The sequence below is a fragment of the Haliotis asinina genome, chromosome 1, assembly GCF_037392515.1.
Source record: "Haliotis asinina isolate JCU_RB_2024 chromosome 1, JCU_Hal_asi_v2, whole genome shotgun sequence".
Classification (NCBI taxonomy): domain Eukaryota; kingdom Metazoa; phylum Mollusca; class Gastropoda; order Lepetellida; family Haliotidae; genus Haliotis; species Haliotis asinina.
In genome coordinates this window covers 7264760-7279973 of record NC_090280.1, presented here as the reverse complement: position 1 = coordinate 7279973, position 15214 = coordinate 7264760, and positions in this window count along the sequence as shown.

Sequence of the window (15214 nt, the reverse complement as noted above, 5' to 3'; positions counted from 1 at the left end):
AGAACTGGCATGTTCTCCGTGAGATTTTACTACACAAGCACGGCATCTGTTTGCCCAGTTTCTCAAAGTGTTGCAGTGCGATTTTATTGGCAATGCACAATCTCGGCGCTTGAAAGTAGTGAACGTGCCACCGGTTCTGATTTTTCAAGATCACTGGCTGTTATGCCACTGCAAACCTCCTCAAACCCCTGTTCACTATATTGAATAGTTTCCAAAAACGTGATCTTTTAAGAAACAATAAAGAATGTGATGATTTTATTAGGTCATCTGGATAATACAGCGAAGATTTATTAAGATAAAACACGGAAACATGAACACTGAAACAAAGATATATTTCAAAAACCTTGACCTGAAAAGATGGAAATTTCACATACAGGGGTACATACAAAATAAGTGTCTGAATGCTGTTATTCAGCAATGCTTCATTGGTGTTTCAGCCACAACCACAAGCTGATACATGTTCATTCGTGAATCAAACTTACAACATAACAATGACAAGTACATTTCTTACAAATATTCAAGCATAGTAGGCCTTGCAAAAATTCATTCATTCATTCATTCATACCACAGTGCCATACCAAATGTAACATTTTGAAGAGCAAAATCTTGTGAAGCGATGCCATACTCTCGGGATTATATTCCAATGTACCTTCTAATATATACACATGTTTCTGAACGTTTCACACATTTGTTGGAAAATACCTGAATGAAGTGCAGAATTTCCAAGCGATTGTTACGCTATTGAAATTATACAATGGTACAAGCTGAAGACGAGCGGCACTAACTATTTTCAAAAGTCGACCTGCTATAGCAGCCGGCGTAAAGCTTGTCATAAAAAATGACAGACAATATGCCAAGCCATGTGCACATTACATGTATTAAATCCCACATACAAGCTATTGGTCTGTTGTGCTTGTCATTGTGCACCGATTGAGCACTGTGCACATATCATGCAGATATCTTAGCAAGCTGAACAATGTGCAGGGTTATGGTAAGGTTGACTCTTCTATAGTATTGACAAGAAGTGTGTGACATATAAACATTTTCTTACTGTAACACTATATGCCAGTGTGTTGTCGACAGGAATATAAGCGCTAGTGAACATTGTAGGGGAGAAATCAATGAGACTTTTGATCAATATGATCAAAAGCAAAAGTAACTCTTTCAAATGCATGGCAATTACGACTCCATCTACGACTGTGTGGATCTCACATATCACTCACAAATGTAAACACGAGGAGTATCAGATGCTGCAAACGTTATACATTGTTTTCAAATCTATTTTCAACAGTTTGTTAAGCATTAAACCCCAAAACATGTTCTTATATATGAATACTTCTGCTTTGTATTCGGAAAGATCTCTAAACAAACAGAAATTGTTACGCCATAATGAATTAATAGAACGAGAAATTGGATATCAAATTAACTAGGTCGCTTTGCCATTTACTGATGGGTCAACAATGATTATTGCAACCTATTGTAAGAGAAAGAAATACTTTCGAACATACGAGTATTCCTGACATTAAACAGACCTGAGCAACAACGAAACACCAAATTTAAGGTTTCAACGTTTTCGCGGCCCAACACTGGCTGGTGTATTGTTACACGCAACACTAAGCAATATTACAGGTATAATCCTACATTATAAATAAATGTTTCGACAGAGGTGTTTCTACAGAGCCAGTCTACTCATATACAGTGTTAACATGGATTCCCCACGTACACACTGTACATACTGCGAGTCGATTAGTGTTTGTTTTTCCTTACTACCGGGTACAAGCCACATAAATAAAGATACTTTTGATGTCTTTCTGGTATGGTCGACTTTCCTCCATCAGAAGCTTATCCACTGACACAGGAAAAATAGTCTTGCCTGAAATTTGTTTCATCAAGATTTAACAGTCGAGTTATCCGGAAAACCTTCGCAACCTTACCGTTTGTCTTGAAAATGGCTATAGGTGTGACCTTACACACATTGTCCAATATATAATACATGTCCATATATTTACATTTTGTTCTATTTTAGGCGCCTATATATGTGCATTTCAACACTTGTTAGGCTTTCATACATGTTCTGGGTGTTGACATCTCCAGACACCACGGAGTCATCTTCGTGTGTTTTCTCTGGTTTCGTCACTGGGGCGGATGAATCTGAAACTAATGTTCACATCCCTAGTAATCAATGTGGTTCACAAACACTGGTTTGTTAGTTCATCAGCAATTTTAGAGTTTCGTGTACCTTATTGTCGACTGAGACAAGCTAAGTAACTTATAACACAGATTATCCATAAAAGGCGAGGGTAATTGGGAATAGCTGTATAATTACTTTTGGAATGGGAAAGTGCCTTGTCGCTTCTTTGCTTTAATGACTCAAGATCACGGAATCAAGATCCTTGTACATAGATGCCATCTACAGATGATTCCAAATGCTGTTACTTTATCACTGTCTTATGCAATGACAATACGTAAACAAAACATACCCGTGTGGAAACTTGTGGTGTTTTGATAAACTGACGTGCTGAAAAGAAAGAAGTAACATTATGGCAGAACAGGGAGTGGTGATGCTTGTACGTGTGCGTGTGCGTGTGCGTGTGCGTGTGCATGTGATGTAAGTGAATGCCTGGATGTACATATTTGAATATGTATATTTGTATGTGTGTATATGTGTGTGCGTATTATGCGGCTGTGTCTGAGCTGTGAGCAACACTTACGCTTCAACGTGTCTTTCTTCTTTCGTGTCATTTCGATGATCTGGAAAAAATATGTTTGGAATCAGGTTTCATCCCCAAATCTTTCCACCTAACAATCGTTATAAATTTGAAAGTGGAACTACTCAATTCAATGTATAATAATTGATTCAACTGTCTACAAAATAGTATACGATTTGAGTAACTGTACATAATTAATGTCAACGGATCATGTTAAATATCAACACATATGCATACAGGCTGCTTGTCTTCTCCGTCGAATACAAACGATGCCCACGACAACGACGGCAAGCAAAACAGCTCCACCTACAGCCCCAGCCACGATGTAGATGGTGGTGGAGGCTGAAAGAATATGTTCAGGATATGTTCAGACTGAGCGAATGTGCAAATGAGGGAGAGTGTGAAGTACATGACTTAAAAAACATCCTAGATGGAGTAGGATATAGACACGACTTGACATGTTGTTAGAAAAACAGTATTTGTTTGTGCACTAGAGTGCGCATCCAAATATAGATGGGTGCGAATTGAAGATTAAAGCCTCAAAACCACGAGGGCATCAGATGCATTTCAGGCACATCGTCATCAATCACGTGACTCGATCATTTACATAAAGGGTGGAGGATGGAACAGCTAGCAACATACTTAAGTATTCAATATTACTCAGCGTAGCTGCACTTCACATAATGATTTGTTTAAGATTTTTAATATAGCATATCTGTTTGATAATGACATAGCCAGCCGGAATTAAATACAGTGCCTGTTCAGACAAACACGATTTACAGTTGATATCAAATATTCTACTTGCTACAACTGAATCAGTAACTAAATAGATATCTTCCTCCACGTATATCAACAACAGCGCCAAGTAATCAGTGCACTTTGGGGGCTTATATGAAAACAGTCACCCTTCCTACACATGGGTATTTAATGGCATGCGTGTATTTAACCATTATATCCAGGAATAGATAAGCGGTTGTTAATAATTAACCACACGAACGTAACATATATTATTACCCTTAAGATGAATTTGTCGAATTCAGGGTGTAGGTGTTTCAAGACACCGTCTGACGAATTTATTACCCTTAAGATCTTCTAATTTAGCGTATCTTTAAACAAGAACATTTAACATTCTGTGGCACCCGTGGCGAGCCACCTCCTCGTGGTGGGTGCTGGGTAACGCCAAGAGCTCGCCGACACCCCTGTTGTGGACCCGGGGATATATTTGGTCCACAAACCCGTTTGCCGTGGGTTGCGGCCCTGTGTCGGTGGAGGAGGGGATCCTGGTGGTTGAGGGCAATAGGGGCCTGCAATCGTGTTCCTATTTCTTAATACACCACTTTGGCCCTCACTTACGGGTGGTCGAATAGGCCCGGTTCGACCAATCAGCTGGTCACGCCAAGCCCTGCGCTACATTTGTTTACTGTTGTAAGAAATTTACGAAATTATAATATGTCTATAGACTTGGCGAATGTTTTGACCTTAGGAATGTTGTTTGTTTTTGCCTAGAGTCGTATGCCAGAAGGCGGTGGCTCATGGGCCAATCTGGTGGAACTATTAATCTTTTAATTTTTCTGCTGGAGTATATCATGCGGGTATCTTTGGTGCTGCAAGCTGGAGATCCGCTTGTTTTTAGAATTGTCCTTGCGATACTCCGTGGAGGGTGGGGAGCTCGGGTGATGAAATCTCAATCCTAAATATGGCTTATCAAATCCCCACAAAAAAACCAAACGCCCTCTTGAAAATGATGTTGATGATGATGACCTTCGACCGTCCAGATCAACTGAGTTTTGGCCACGCTTTCTTGTGATTGAATCTGTTGATAATACATCTTTAAAATTGAACCCGTTTGCAGTTGCCAAAGGTATTCAAGGTATTGCCGGGGAAGTTAAGAACATTAGACGGTTACGTTCAGGTGCACTGCAGATTGCGTGTGGGAAACGGCAGCAGTCAGTCAATTTGATGAGCATAGAATCGTTTGGTGGAATTCCGGTTACTGTATCTGCTCACAAGACGTTAAACACGAGCCAAGGGATCATCAGAGACCGTGATCGGTTGTTTTCTGACATGACAGAACTTGACATTATGACTGAAATGAAAGATCAATGTGCGCTCGACGTCAAATGCTTTTCAGTCCGTAAAAACTATGAAAGAGTTCCAACCAATACTTATGTGTTCTCTTTTTCATCTCCGACAGCTCCAAAATCATTGAATGCTGGTTACTGCAACATCAAGGTTGACCTGTACATTCCGAACCCGCTCAGATGTTTTAAATGCCAGAAGTACGGCCGTGGTGTAAATACTTGTACATTATCCGTTGTGTGTGCCCACTGTGGTGAGAAGACACACACAACAGAAGATTGTACTAGTGATTTTAAAAAATGCACCAATTGCTCAGGCGACCATTCTTCATTTTCTAAACAATGTCCTGTTTGGAAAGAGCAAATGTAAATAAGCAAAATCAAATTCACTCAAAATATCTCTTTTTCTGAGGCAAAAAATCTGGTAAAAAGATCTGATCTTCTAGAAAGTTATGCTGCAGCAGCAAAATCAACATCGGAATCACGCTCTAAAATAACAAAATCATCCACAGGCTGCCAAGCTACCTTGACTTGGATAAACTCCAATTCTCCACAGCTTTTATCCCCCACTATATCATCTCAGACTGAGGAATCACTTCCTAGTAAATCAAAGTCGTTTTCTGATCACAATCATCTCAGTCACATTCAAGGTCTCAATCAACAGCTGATAGTCAGCAAACGGTAAAAAGTATACCGAAGCCAAAGCCTGATGCTTCAAAACAACAAAGTGACAGAGCTCCTAAAGGGTCACAGAACAAAATTCAGTTGTTCAATAAATATGGATCTCTTGAAGACATGGACGTTTCTGAAAACGTCCATTCTAGGGCACATAGCTTGTCGCCCTCCAAAAGTGTGCGGGGTAGATCACCAATAAATCCCCACAAAAGATAGTTTATTCCAATAATATTGTACAGTGGAACTGCAGAGGATTGAGGACTAATTTACATGAATTACAGCTATTGGTCCAATATTTTACATCTTCAGCGTTATGTCTCTAAGAGACATTTAAAACAAACAGATACATTTAACCTTCGTCATTTTAATGCATATCATTGTTTTTCACCTCTAGGTGATAGGGCCACTGACTGATCATCCATTCTAGTCAAACAAAACATTATTCAAAGCCTTGTTTCACTTAATACTAATATGCAGGCTGCTGCAGTGAGAATTACTTTACATGTAGCGTGTACACTATGCTCACTCTATATTTCGCCGTCTTCGACATTTGCAAAACCGATCTTCAAGCCCTGTATGACCACCTCCCGAAGCCCTGTATTATAATGGGAGATTTAAATGGGCACAACCCACTCTGGGGTAGTGTAACTACAGACACTAAAGGGAAATTGTTGGAGGACTTTTGTTCTGACAATGATTTATGTATTTATAATGATGGTTCCAACACATATTTACACCCTGGTACAGGGACCTTTTCTGCTCTTGACTTGTCATTGAGAAATTCAGAACTACTAAATGAATTTGAATGGTCAGTCCACGATGATCTCTGTGGAAGTGACCACTTTCCTACTGTATTCAAAGCTGTAACTCCATCTGATGTTCCTCCATCATCAAGACGGAATTTTAAAAAGGCTAACTGGGCTTTATATGAAACACTGTGTGCTGAGAAACTTAAACCTGAACGTTTATGCTATTAAATGCTTTTTCTGATCAACTAAGCTCCATAGCTAATGAATGTATAACAAAGTCCTCTGCAGTTCCACACATAAGAAAATCATGGCTCAACGATGAGTGCAAAAAAGCTAGGAAGACAAGGAAAAAGGCAGAACATTATTTCCGTCGCCATCCAATGGTGCATAATTTAAATAAATTTAAAATTTAAAATGCTAAAGCGTGACGTACTTTTAAACAGAACAAATGCCAATCCTGGCAAAATTATGTATCTAAAATAAATTCTCGGACACCCATGTCCAAGGTATGGAACATGGTCCAGAAAATCAAAGGTACTAAATCTACTGTCCATCATCTTCAACATGGAGATCAATGGCTTACTGATAAATCAGATATTTCAGAAACAGTCTTCCTCTTCTAATTATGTACCAATTCCAGCAATATCAAAAACAGGAAGAAAAGAAAACTATTAATTTCAATTCTGATGATAGGGAAGCTTAATATAATGAAACGTTTTCTCTTCATGAACTCCATACTGCTCTTGATCAAGCTCATGACACTGCTACAGGAGCTGATAACATACTTTATCAACTCCTGAAGCATTTACCAGAATCCTGCCTAGAAACTCTTCTAAATATTTTTGATGATATTTGGACATCGGGTAACTTTCCTCCTTCATGGTGTGACGCTATAGTAGTACCGATACCTAAACCTGGACGTGATCATACGGATCCATCCAATTATCGTCCGATTTCGTTAACTAGCTGTGTTTGCAAGACATTGGAACGCATGATAAATAATCGACTTGTTTGGTACTTGGAAACAAATAACCTTATAACTGATATACAGTGTGGTTTCCGCAAAAACAGAAGTACTGTCGATCACTTAGTTCGTTTAGAATCATTTGTTAAAAATGCACTAATTAATAAACAAGATGCTGTGTCTATCATTTTTGATCTAGCAAAAGCATATGACACAACCTGGAAATATGGTATTTTAAGAGACTTACATGTTTTCGGCTTGCGAGGTCGTTTACCTCAATTTATAGCCAACTTTTTAAATGACAGACAGTTCGAGTGGGTTCTACATTTACGAGGGCATCTAGTACACTCTGTGCACTCCACAGTACACTGACCATATTCATCAAGGACAAATCAGTAAAGGACATCTTGACTGGTTGTTTGTTGAGTAAATAATCTAACAACAACACACATGGATCACCCGTTGAAGGGACACGATGAGTGAGTGAGTGAGTGAGTTAATATTTAACGTCACCTAGGTAATATTGCAGCCATATCATAATGTGAACAGTTAACAAGGAACAGGACTATATGTATATTATAAAAAAAAACTGTCAACGAAGGACAGTAAAACAACTAGATTATCACAATTTGAAATAAAACTACCGTGGAACGTAAAAACTAATATCACTATTTAGACGATGCAATATAAAAACGTGCTATAGATCGCCAACAACCGAAGGTAGATCACCACACTAGGGACCATGGGGACTTACAGTACCTTTGCTACCTACATGGACCGTAGTTGGATTTACACCATCCCTTCAGCCGTTGGCGATTGTAAGAAATGCTAGCCACAATTACAAGACAGGAATACTACGTCTAAAAATCCTGGTAAGTTCAAATCTACTTCAAATGTTTTGGGACTTACATATCCTCTCAGGGGGACAATAATTTTATAGTACTTTAACCCCCTTCGAGGATACTGCCACTAACAATCTTAGTTACTAATTCAAACTTCCAATAATAAAATATATATCTATTTACAAATCACTTAACAAATCTAATTCTTTTAAAAATGCAATAATTAAATGAGAATTTACGTTACTAAAAAGATCTTTCATAGTTCGTGATTTAAAATAGTTATCCCTTGTGATGGAATACTCAACACAGTCAAGCAAAATATGCTTGACTGTAATTCTGTCATCACATGCAGAACGGAGGATCCTCACCTTTCAATAGGTATTCATGAGTATACCTTGTGTGGCCAATGCGACATCGTCGCATGATGACCTCCTCAAATCTGGACTGACAACCCAAGTGGGTATAACCAACACAGGGTTTTATTGCATGTAATTTATTTATGCCCACTTGGGTGTCCCACCTCTTCTGCATCAGACCACGGATAAAAGACCTAATAGTGGTTTTATAATCTGAGTATGGAATAAGAAGTGGTGTCACAAATTTGTTGAGTGCTGCCTTGGTACCAAAATCGGCCATCGTGTTACCTGAACTTCCGACATGGCTGGGTAACCAACAAAAGACGATGACGTATTGGCCAATAGCAAGATCATTATACAGTTCAATAATTTCAATTAAAAGTGGATGTTTACAAGTAATATTTTTAATAGCCTGAAGACAAGAAAGAGAGTCGGAATATATTATATACTGTTTACATTTAGGATGTCTTTGAATATATTTAAGAGCTGTTAATATGGCGTTAGCTTCAGCTGTAAAAATAGAGCTGTTAGAAGTTATTGTTCTGGGTCCAATGACAGTGGCACATGCTACTGCGCCACCGTCCTTGGACCCATCAGTAAATAAGGATTTGTAATTACCATATTTACTTTTTAATTGATTATATTCCTGTTTATATTGTAAGTCATTTGTTTCTGTTTTTTTTAAATTTTGCCAGTGTTAGATCAACTTCTGGTCTAACCAACTGCCAAGGAGGAGAAGAGAGAAGACGGGAAGGAGCTATAGATTCTAGCTCAATGTCAGCAGCAGATATGAAAGGTTTCACTCTTACACCCAAAGGCGGAACAAGAGAAGACTTTTTATTGTATAGATCCTCATGAAGAGGATTAAAAACACTGTTAAATGCAGGATTTGATTCATTAGAATATAGTTTTGTTATATACTGTAAGGATAATTTTATACGTCATTGGGTAAGGGATGGCTCATCGGCCTCAACATGGAGACTGTCAAGGGGAGAGGCTCTGAACGATCCAAGACAGAGTCGTAGCCCTTGGTGGTGGATAGAATCTAATACTTTTAGGTTACTGTTAGCGGCACCCCCATTGACGATGGAGCCATAATCAAGTTTGGAACGGATTAGTGATCGATATAGATGAAGGAGGGTAGCTTGATCCCCTCCCCATTTAGAATTGGAAACAACTTTCAACAAGTCAAGGGCCTTCAAGCATTTAGTTTTAAGGGATTTAATATGTGGAAGAAAGGTTAAGTGAGCATCAAAAATTAGACCCAAGAATTTAGCCTCCTTGACGACCTTGATGGCCGTGCCATCAAGAGATAGTTCAGGGTCTTTATGTGGTTTGTATTTACGGCAGAAATGTACGCAATTAGTTTTCGTTCTAGAGAACTTAAAACCATTTTTAAGACACCATTTATTTATCTTGTTTAAACACAGTTGCAGTTGCCGTTCAACAGTATGCATATTTTTACCACGACAAGTTATATTAAAATCATCTACAAATAACGATCCATCTATTGAATCGTTTAAAACTTTTGATAAGCTATTTATCTTTATACTAAATAATGTAACAGACAAAATACTGCCTTGTGGAGCACCCTGGTCCTGATGGTAAAGATCAGACAGGGTTGTACCCACTCGAGATATAAAATTAGGTGAATGGCCCCTCAACCCAAAGTCATGCAAATCTTTTAAAATACCATGTTTCCATGTTGCATCGTAGGCTTTTTCCAGGTCAAAAAAGATTGATACAGCATGTTGGTTATTTACAATGGAATTTTTAACGAATGATTCCAACCGAACCAAATGGTCAATAGTACTTCTATTTTTTCGAAAACCACACTGAATGTTCGTGATAAGATTATTCGTTTCTAAAAACCACACCAGTCGATCATTGACCATGCGTTCCATGGTTTTACAAACGCAACTCGTCAATGAAATAGGCCTATAGTTTGATGGATCAGTATGATCCCGGCTAAGCTTAGGTATGGGAACAACAATGGCATTACGCCACGACGGAGGAAAGTGTCCAGTTGTCCAAATATTATCAAAAATATTTAAAAGTGTTTCAAGACATGAGTTGGGTAAATGTTTTAAAAGCTGATAGTGGATATTATCAGCTCCAGTTGCTGTATCATGAGCTTGTGCTAAAGCAGTATCAAGCTCATGTAGTGAAAATACTTCATTATAATCTTCACCATTGTCAGAATTAAAATTAAGTTTCAATTTTTCTTGTTGATTTTTATATTTTTGAAATTGAGGATTATAATTAGATGATGAAGAATGGGCAGCTAAAGTTTCGCCCAACTTATTTGCAATGTCAGATTTATTGGTTATTATATTGGAGCCATCTTTCAGATGATGAACACTAGATTTGGAACCTTTACCCTTAATTTTCTGTATCATGTTCCACACCTTCGTCATAGGCGTACGTGAATTGATCTTTGAAACAAAGTTCTTCCAAGACTGTCGCCTATTTTGCTTAAACGTACGTCTAGCCTTGGCACTATTTATTTTTACGTTATTCAAATTGTGAACGGTAGGATGCCGGCGAAAGTATTTCTCTGCTTTCTTCCTACACTTCCTGACCTTTTTGCAATCGTCAGTAAACCATGGTTTACGAATGTGTGGTGTCGCAGAGGACTTAGGAATAGTTTCATCAGCTATTTGATTCAGTTTATCAGAGAACAACCGAATTGGTTGTATGGGAGAAGATGGGGATATGTACAAGGAGCAAAGTGAAAGTGATGTGTAAAGAAAGACGAACTGCGACGGCTTGCAGGTTGCATTTTAGGGGCACAGGGCTATGAATGACACCCTGTTTCACCAAAATGGATGCGCCACCTGTAGCTTTGTTTCCCGGAGGTGAAAACGAGTGATATATATATATATTCTTTATTCCTCCAGAGGAGAGTTACAAGGGAAGTAAGTTTTAACAGGTTTACATTATATCGGCATCTGGAGTTTTAGTAACTTGTAGATTTAAAAGCCGTGATTATAATACTCCTTTTCGAGGACAGTTATTTTTTTTAAACTCGAGTAAGCCTTTCATTACTACTTCAGAGAATGTGTGTTCAATGTCCGGATTTGGCACAGGAGAATGTCGGGACACTAAACAGCATACTAATTCTACATCAGGCTTCTGATGTAGAGCTGCACTGACCTCCACAGAACACCTGTCCACTATGTTGCACCAGAGGCTGTCTCTTTGTTTTTCTGTTTCATGACACATGCACACAATGTGTACAAGTAGGTCTGTGTGACTGTTCCTGCACAGTCTGCACACACCCTGGAGGTTTCCTGGCCTCCAACATGGCGCACATCTGGATCACAAAGACTGCAGCTTCCTTCATACCTGGAACTCTCTTCGCCGTTACCCACCCTTTGTGGGGGGGAGATAACTGGATGAATCTGTAGGAGGTGTCTCAGGTCTGGGTTGGTTTCTATTCGTTTTTTCCATGTTTCGAGCTCTCTCCCTTTAAACTAGATACATCTTTTACAATCCTCTTCCAGGTAAGTCTATTAGGGAATGATCCATGGCTACTGAAGGCGTTAAGGAAACTTGTGAGGTTGTATTTCTCTGCAATCCGTTTGATGTCCGGGACAAAGCCAAGAGGATTTTTTGAATACTTGTACTTAGACAGAACCAGTCTTGTTGACAAGATACGCCTGGGGAGGAAGTCGGTTTTGCCTTTACACAGGTTTCCAAGGAACAGCAGCTTTCGCTTGTCTATTTCAGACTCCAGTAATGTCCAGCCGAGCAGTGCGTTGCAGATATCTGTTCTCGTAGAACGAGGTAGGCCTTGTGCTATCTTGAGGGCTGCTCTCTGGGAGCGTTCTAGCGCCAACACTTGTGCTTTGCTTAAATTGTTCCACAGTTCACACCCAAAAAGGGATCTTGGGATACAGATAGATTTAATGATTTTAGAGCTGACTAAAGGATTTAATCCTCTGACATGTAGCCCTGTTTTTAACAGTGACATTGTTGTTGATCTCATCTTCGAGCAGGCATCGATGGTTCTATTCCAGGAGTTGTATTCTGCTGAAAGAGTTATTCCAACGTGTTTTATTTCTCTGGTAATTGGGATTTTTTGACCATATAACTTAATGTCCAGGTTAGAATGGCTGACTGGTCCAAACGTTAGAACTCTGCTTTTTAGAACTATCCCGAAAGGCTACATGTACGGAGTCCGAGCGCTCTGAATAGTGGTGTGCAGTTTCCTGTACTACAAACGATGTGTGAATAGATGACATGCCTTTCTGGAATCCAAACTGTTGGTTGGACGGAAAACTGTCTGATTCGGTTATTTGTTGAAGTCTTCTAAAGATGACGAGTTCAAAAACCTTAAGTATCGCTGGTAGCAGAGTGATACTCCTATAAGAGTCTGGGTTCATTCTGGATTTATCTCCTCCTTTGTAAATTGGTACTATTACTCCATTCTTCCAGGCCGTCGGTATATAGCCCGTTTGCAAGATAAGGTTAAAAAGTACCGAGAGACATTTGGATAAGTATTTACCGCCATACTTTAAGTGTTCATAAGTAACTCCATCTTCTCCAGCAGCCTTGTTGTTTTTATGGGATCGGAATAGTTGAGTTATCTCCTTTTGAGTGGTGAGAACAATGTCTGACAGATTCTTTTCTGTCTCTATTTTCTGACGTATAGCTTTGACTTCTTTTACAATGTTTAGCTTGAAGGTTTCACAGAAATGTGGTTCTGACTTGTCCATGAAGACGTTTTTGAAGTGATCTCCAAGGACGTTGCATATTTCTTTTGGATTACGAACATGCTTATCCTTGGACATTAAACATGTTATTTGGTGTCTTGTGCTACCTCGCCGCAGCAGGGACCAGACAGTTTTTGGTCGACATCGCTAAGCCTGTCCAGCTTGCTGTACTCATCAGTCTCAAACTGCAGGGCCGCCGTCTTGAGAGCAGTTCTAAAAGCATCCTTGTTCCTCTTATACTGACGAAACACTTCGTGGTGCATTCCCCGAGGACGCCCACTCTTGATCCACGTGTCTCTTGCCCTCATCATAGTGCGATGATGATCTTTAACCACGCCTTTCCAATATGGCTTTAAATGTTTTGAGAAGTGGGATTGTGGGATGAATTCGTCGGACGATCTCTTTAAGCAGCTAACAATTTCAGTGTAGAACATTTCGATGTCTTCTGAGTCGCACTCACTTGAAGGAAGTTGAATCGTCCAGAGTAGATTGGAAACACTGCAGGTGTAGTCAGTCAGTGTGCCATCACGTATTGCCTTGTCCCAGGATGGTCTGGAGAAGCTGTACTCTGGAGGAACATCTCCATTGATGACGTTGGGTACTGAACATATAACTGGCTGGTGGTCTGATATTTTGTATGGGTTGTCGTCCTTTACCTGAATACTCTGGGTAACACTGGCTATGTCTTCTGGGACTAGAATATAGTCTAAAACTGTTGTAGGACCACCTTCATAAGCTTGGAAAGTAGATGTTGGTCCTCTGCAATTGTTCAGCATGTTAACCAGGATTAGTCTGTTCTTCTGAATGAATGCAGTGAGAGCAACTCCTCTGCTGTCTAGTGTTCTGCTGTGTCTGGGTCCACAGGGACCTGTGTTGAAATCTCCAAGGAAATGAACTCGTCCTCTGAGTGAGTAGGCATCATATGTATCTTGTAACTGTTGGAGATAATATATGAACACATCAAGTGATCGATTGGACGGAGGTAAGTAAACAGATATGAAGTATGTATAAGTGTTGTCTTGATTGTCGATTTCTATTCCTGATATACGGCCACTTTCACAGTCCAGTTTTAAATCAGTGACATACCGCTGCAGCTTTCTGTGGATCAGTAATGCTGTCCCTCCACTTGCACATGCACTAAGTATGTTGTGAGCTGGTTCTGGGGCAGGGCTAGCAATGGCGTGGTAGTTTTCATTCAGGACATCAATAAAGGCCAGGTTATACCCCCTGAGTTGGTGATCTGCTATAGCGCATATGTCAATGCAGTGTTCTTCTAAGCACCTGTTCAGGTATGGTGCACTAGACATGATGCCTCTTGCATTCCAACACATCAGATTTAACATGTTATTTTTGTTCATGAGCAGAGTTTGGTGATGTCTTTCCTCTACTGTGGATCTTCTGCCAGAACTGATCTCTGGACAGCCATGGTTTAAACACGATATGTTCAGGCCAAAAGGAAGCATCTTCAAGTTTTCCTTTGTCCTGCAGAAGTACATTCACTTGGGCTGAAGCAAAGCGTTTGTCTGGCCGATTAAAGAACCTTAAAAACGTAATGTGTACGTTTCTATTTTCCAAGTACCGCTTGAGTGATTCCATGGTGTTGGATTTGTTGATTCCGCCTATGTAGAAGCGCGCTGTCCTTATCCTTGGGGGAGCAGCACAGAATTCTTCAGGTACGTCTCGAGTAGCAGGGCACTGGTCCCTGCTCACAATAGTTTTGATGTGTGATACTGACTGGTTAGGTTTTGCGTGCTGTTCCGGCTGCAGATCGCCTGGAGTCAGGGCTTTGCCTGGGTTTGACTGCATGCACTCACTGTAGGACGGAATGTGAGTGGACTCTCGGACGTCTGGAGTCAAATATGATGGTTGAGCTTTATCTTGCGTGAGTCCATTGTTGATAGGGTGTACGCGTTTTGGGGGTGATTCTGTCGACGTCTCTATGACCTGTGATGCAGCGTTGACAGAGATGCACTGTACACCTCTTTCAGTAGAGTCCTTCTTATTCACGCACTTTTTGCTTGCCGTAGGTTTCAGTTGTTTTTCCAGAGTCACTACTTTCTTCCGGAGATCCACCATGACATGTTCTATTGATTTGCATGACTTGTCTACTTCCGCTATATCACT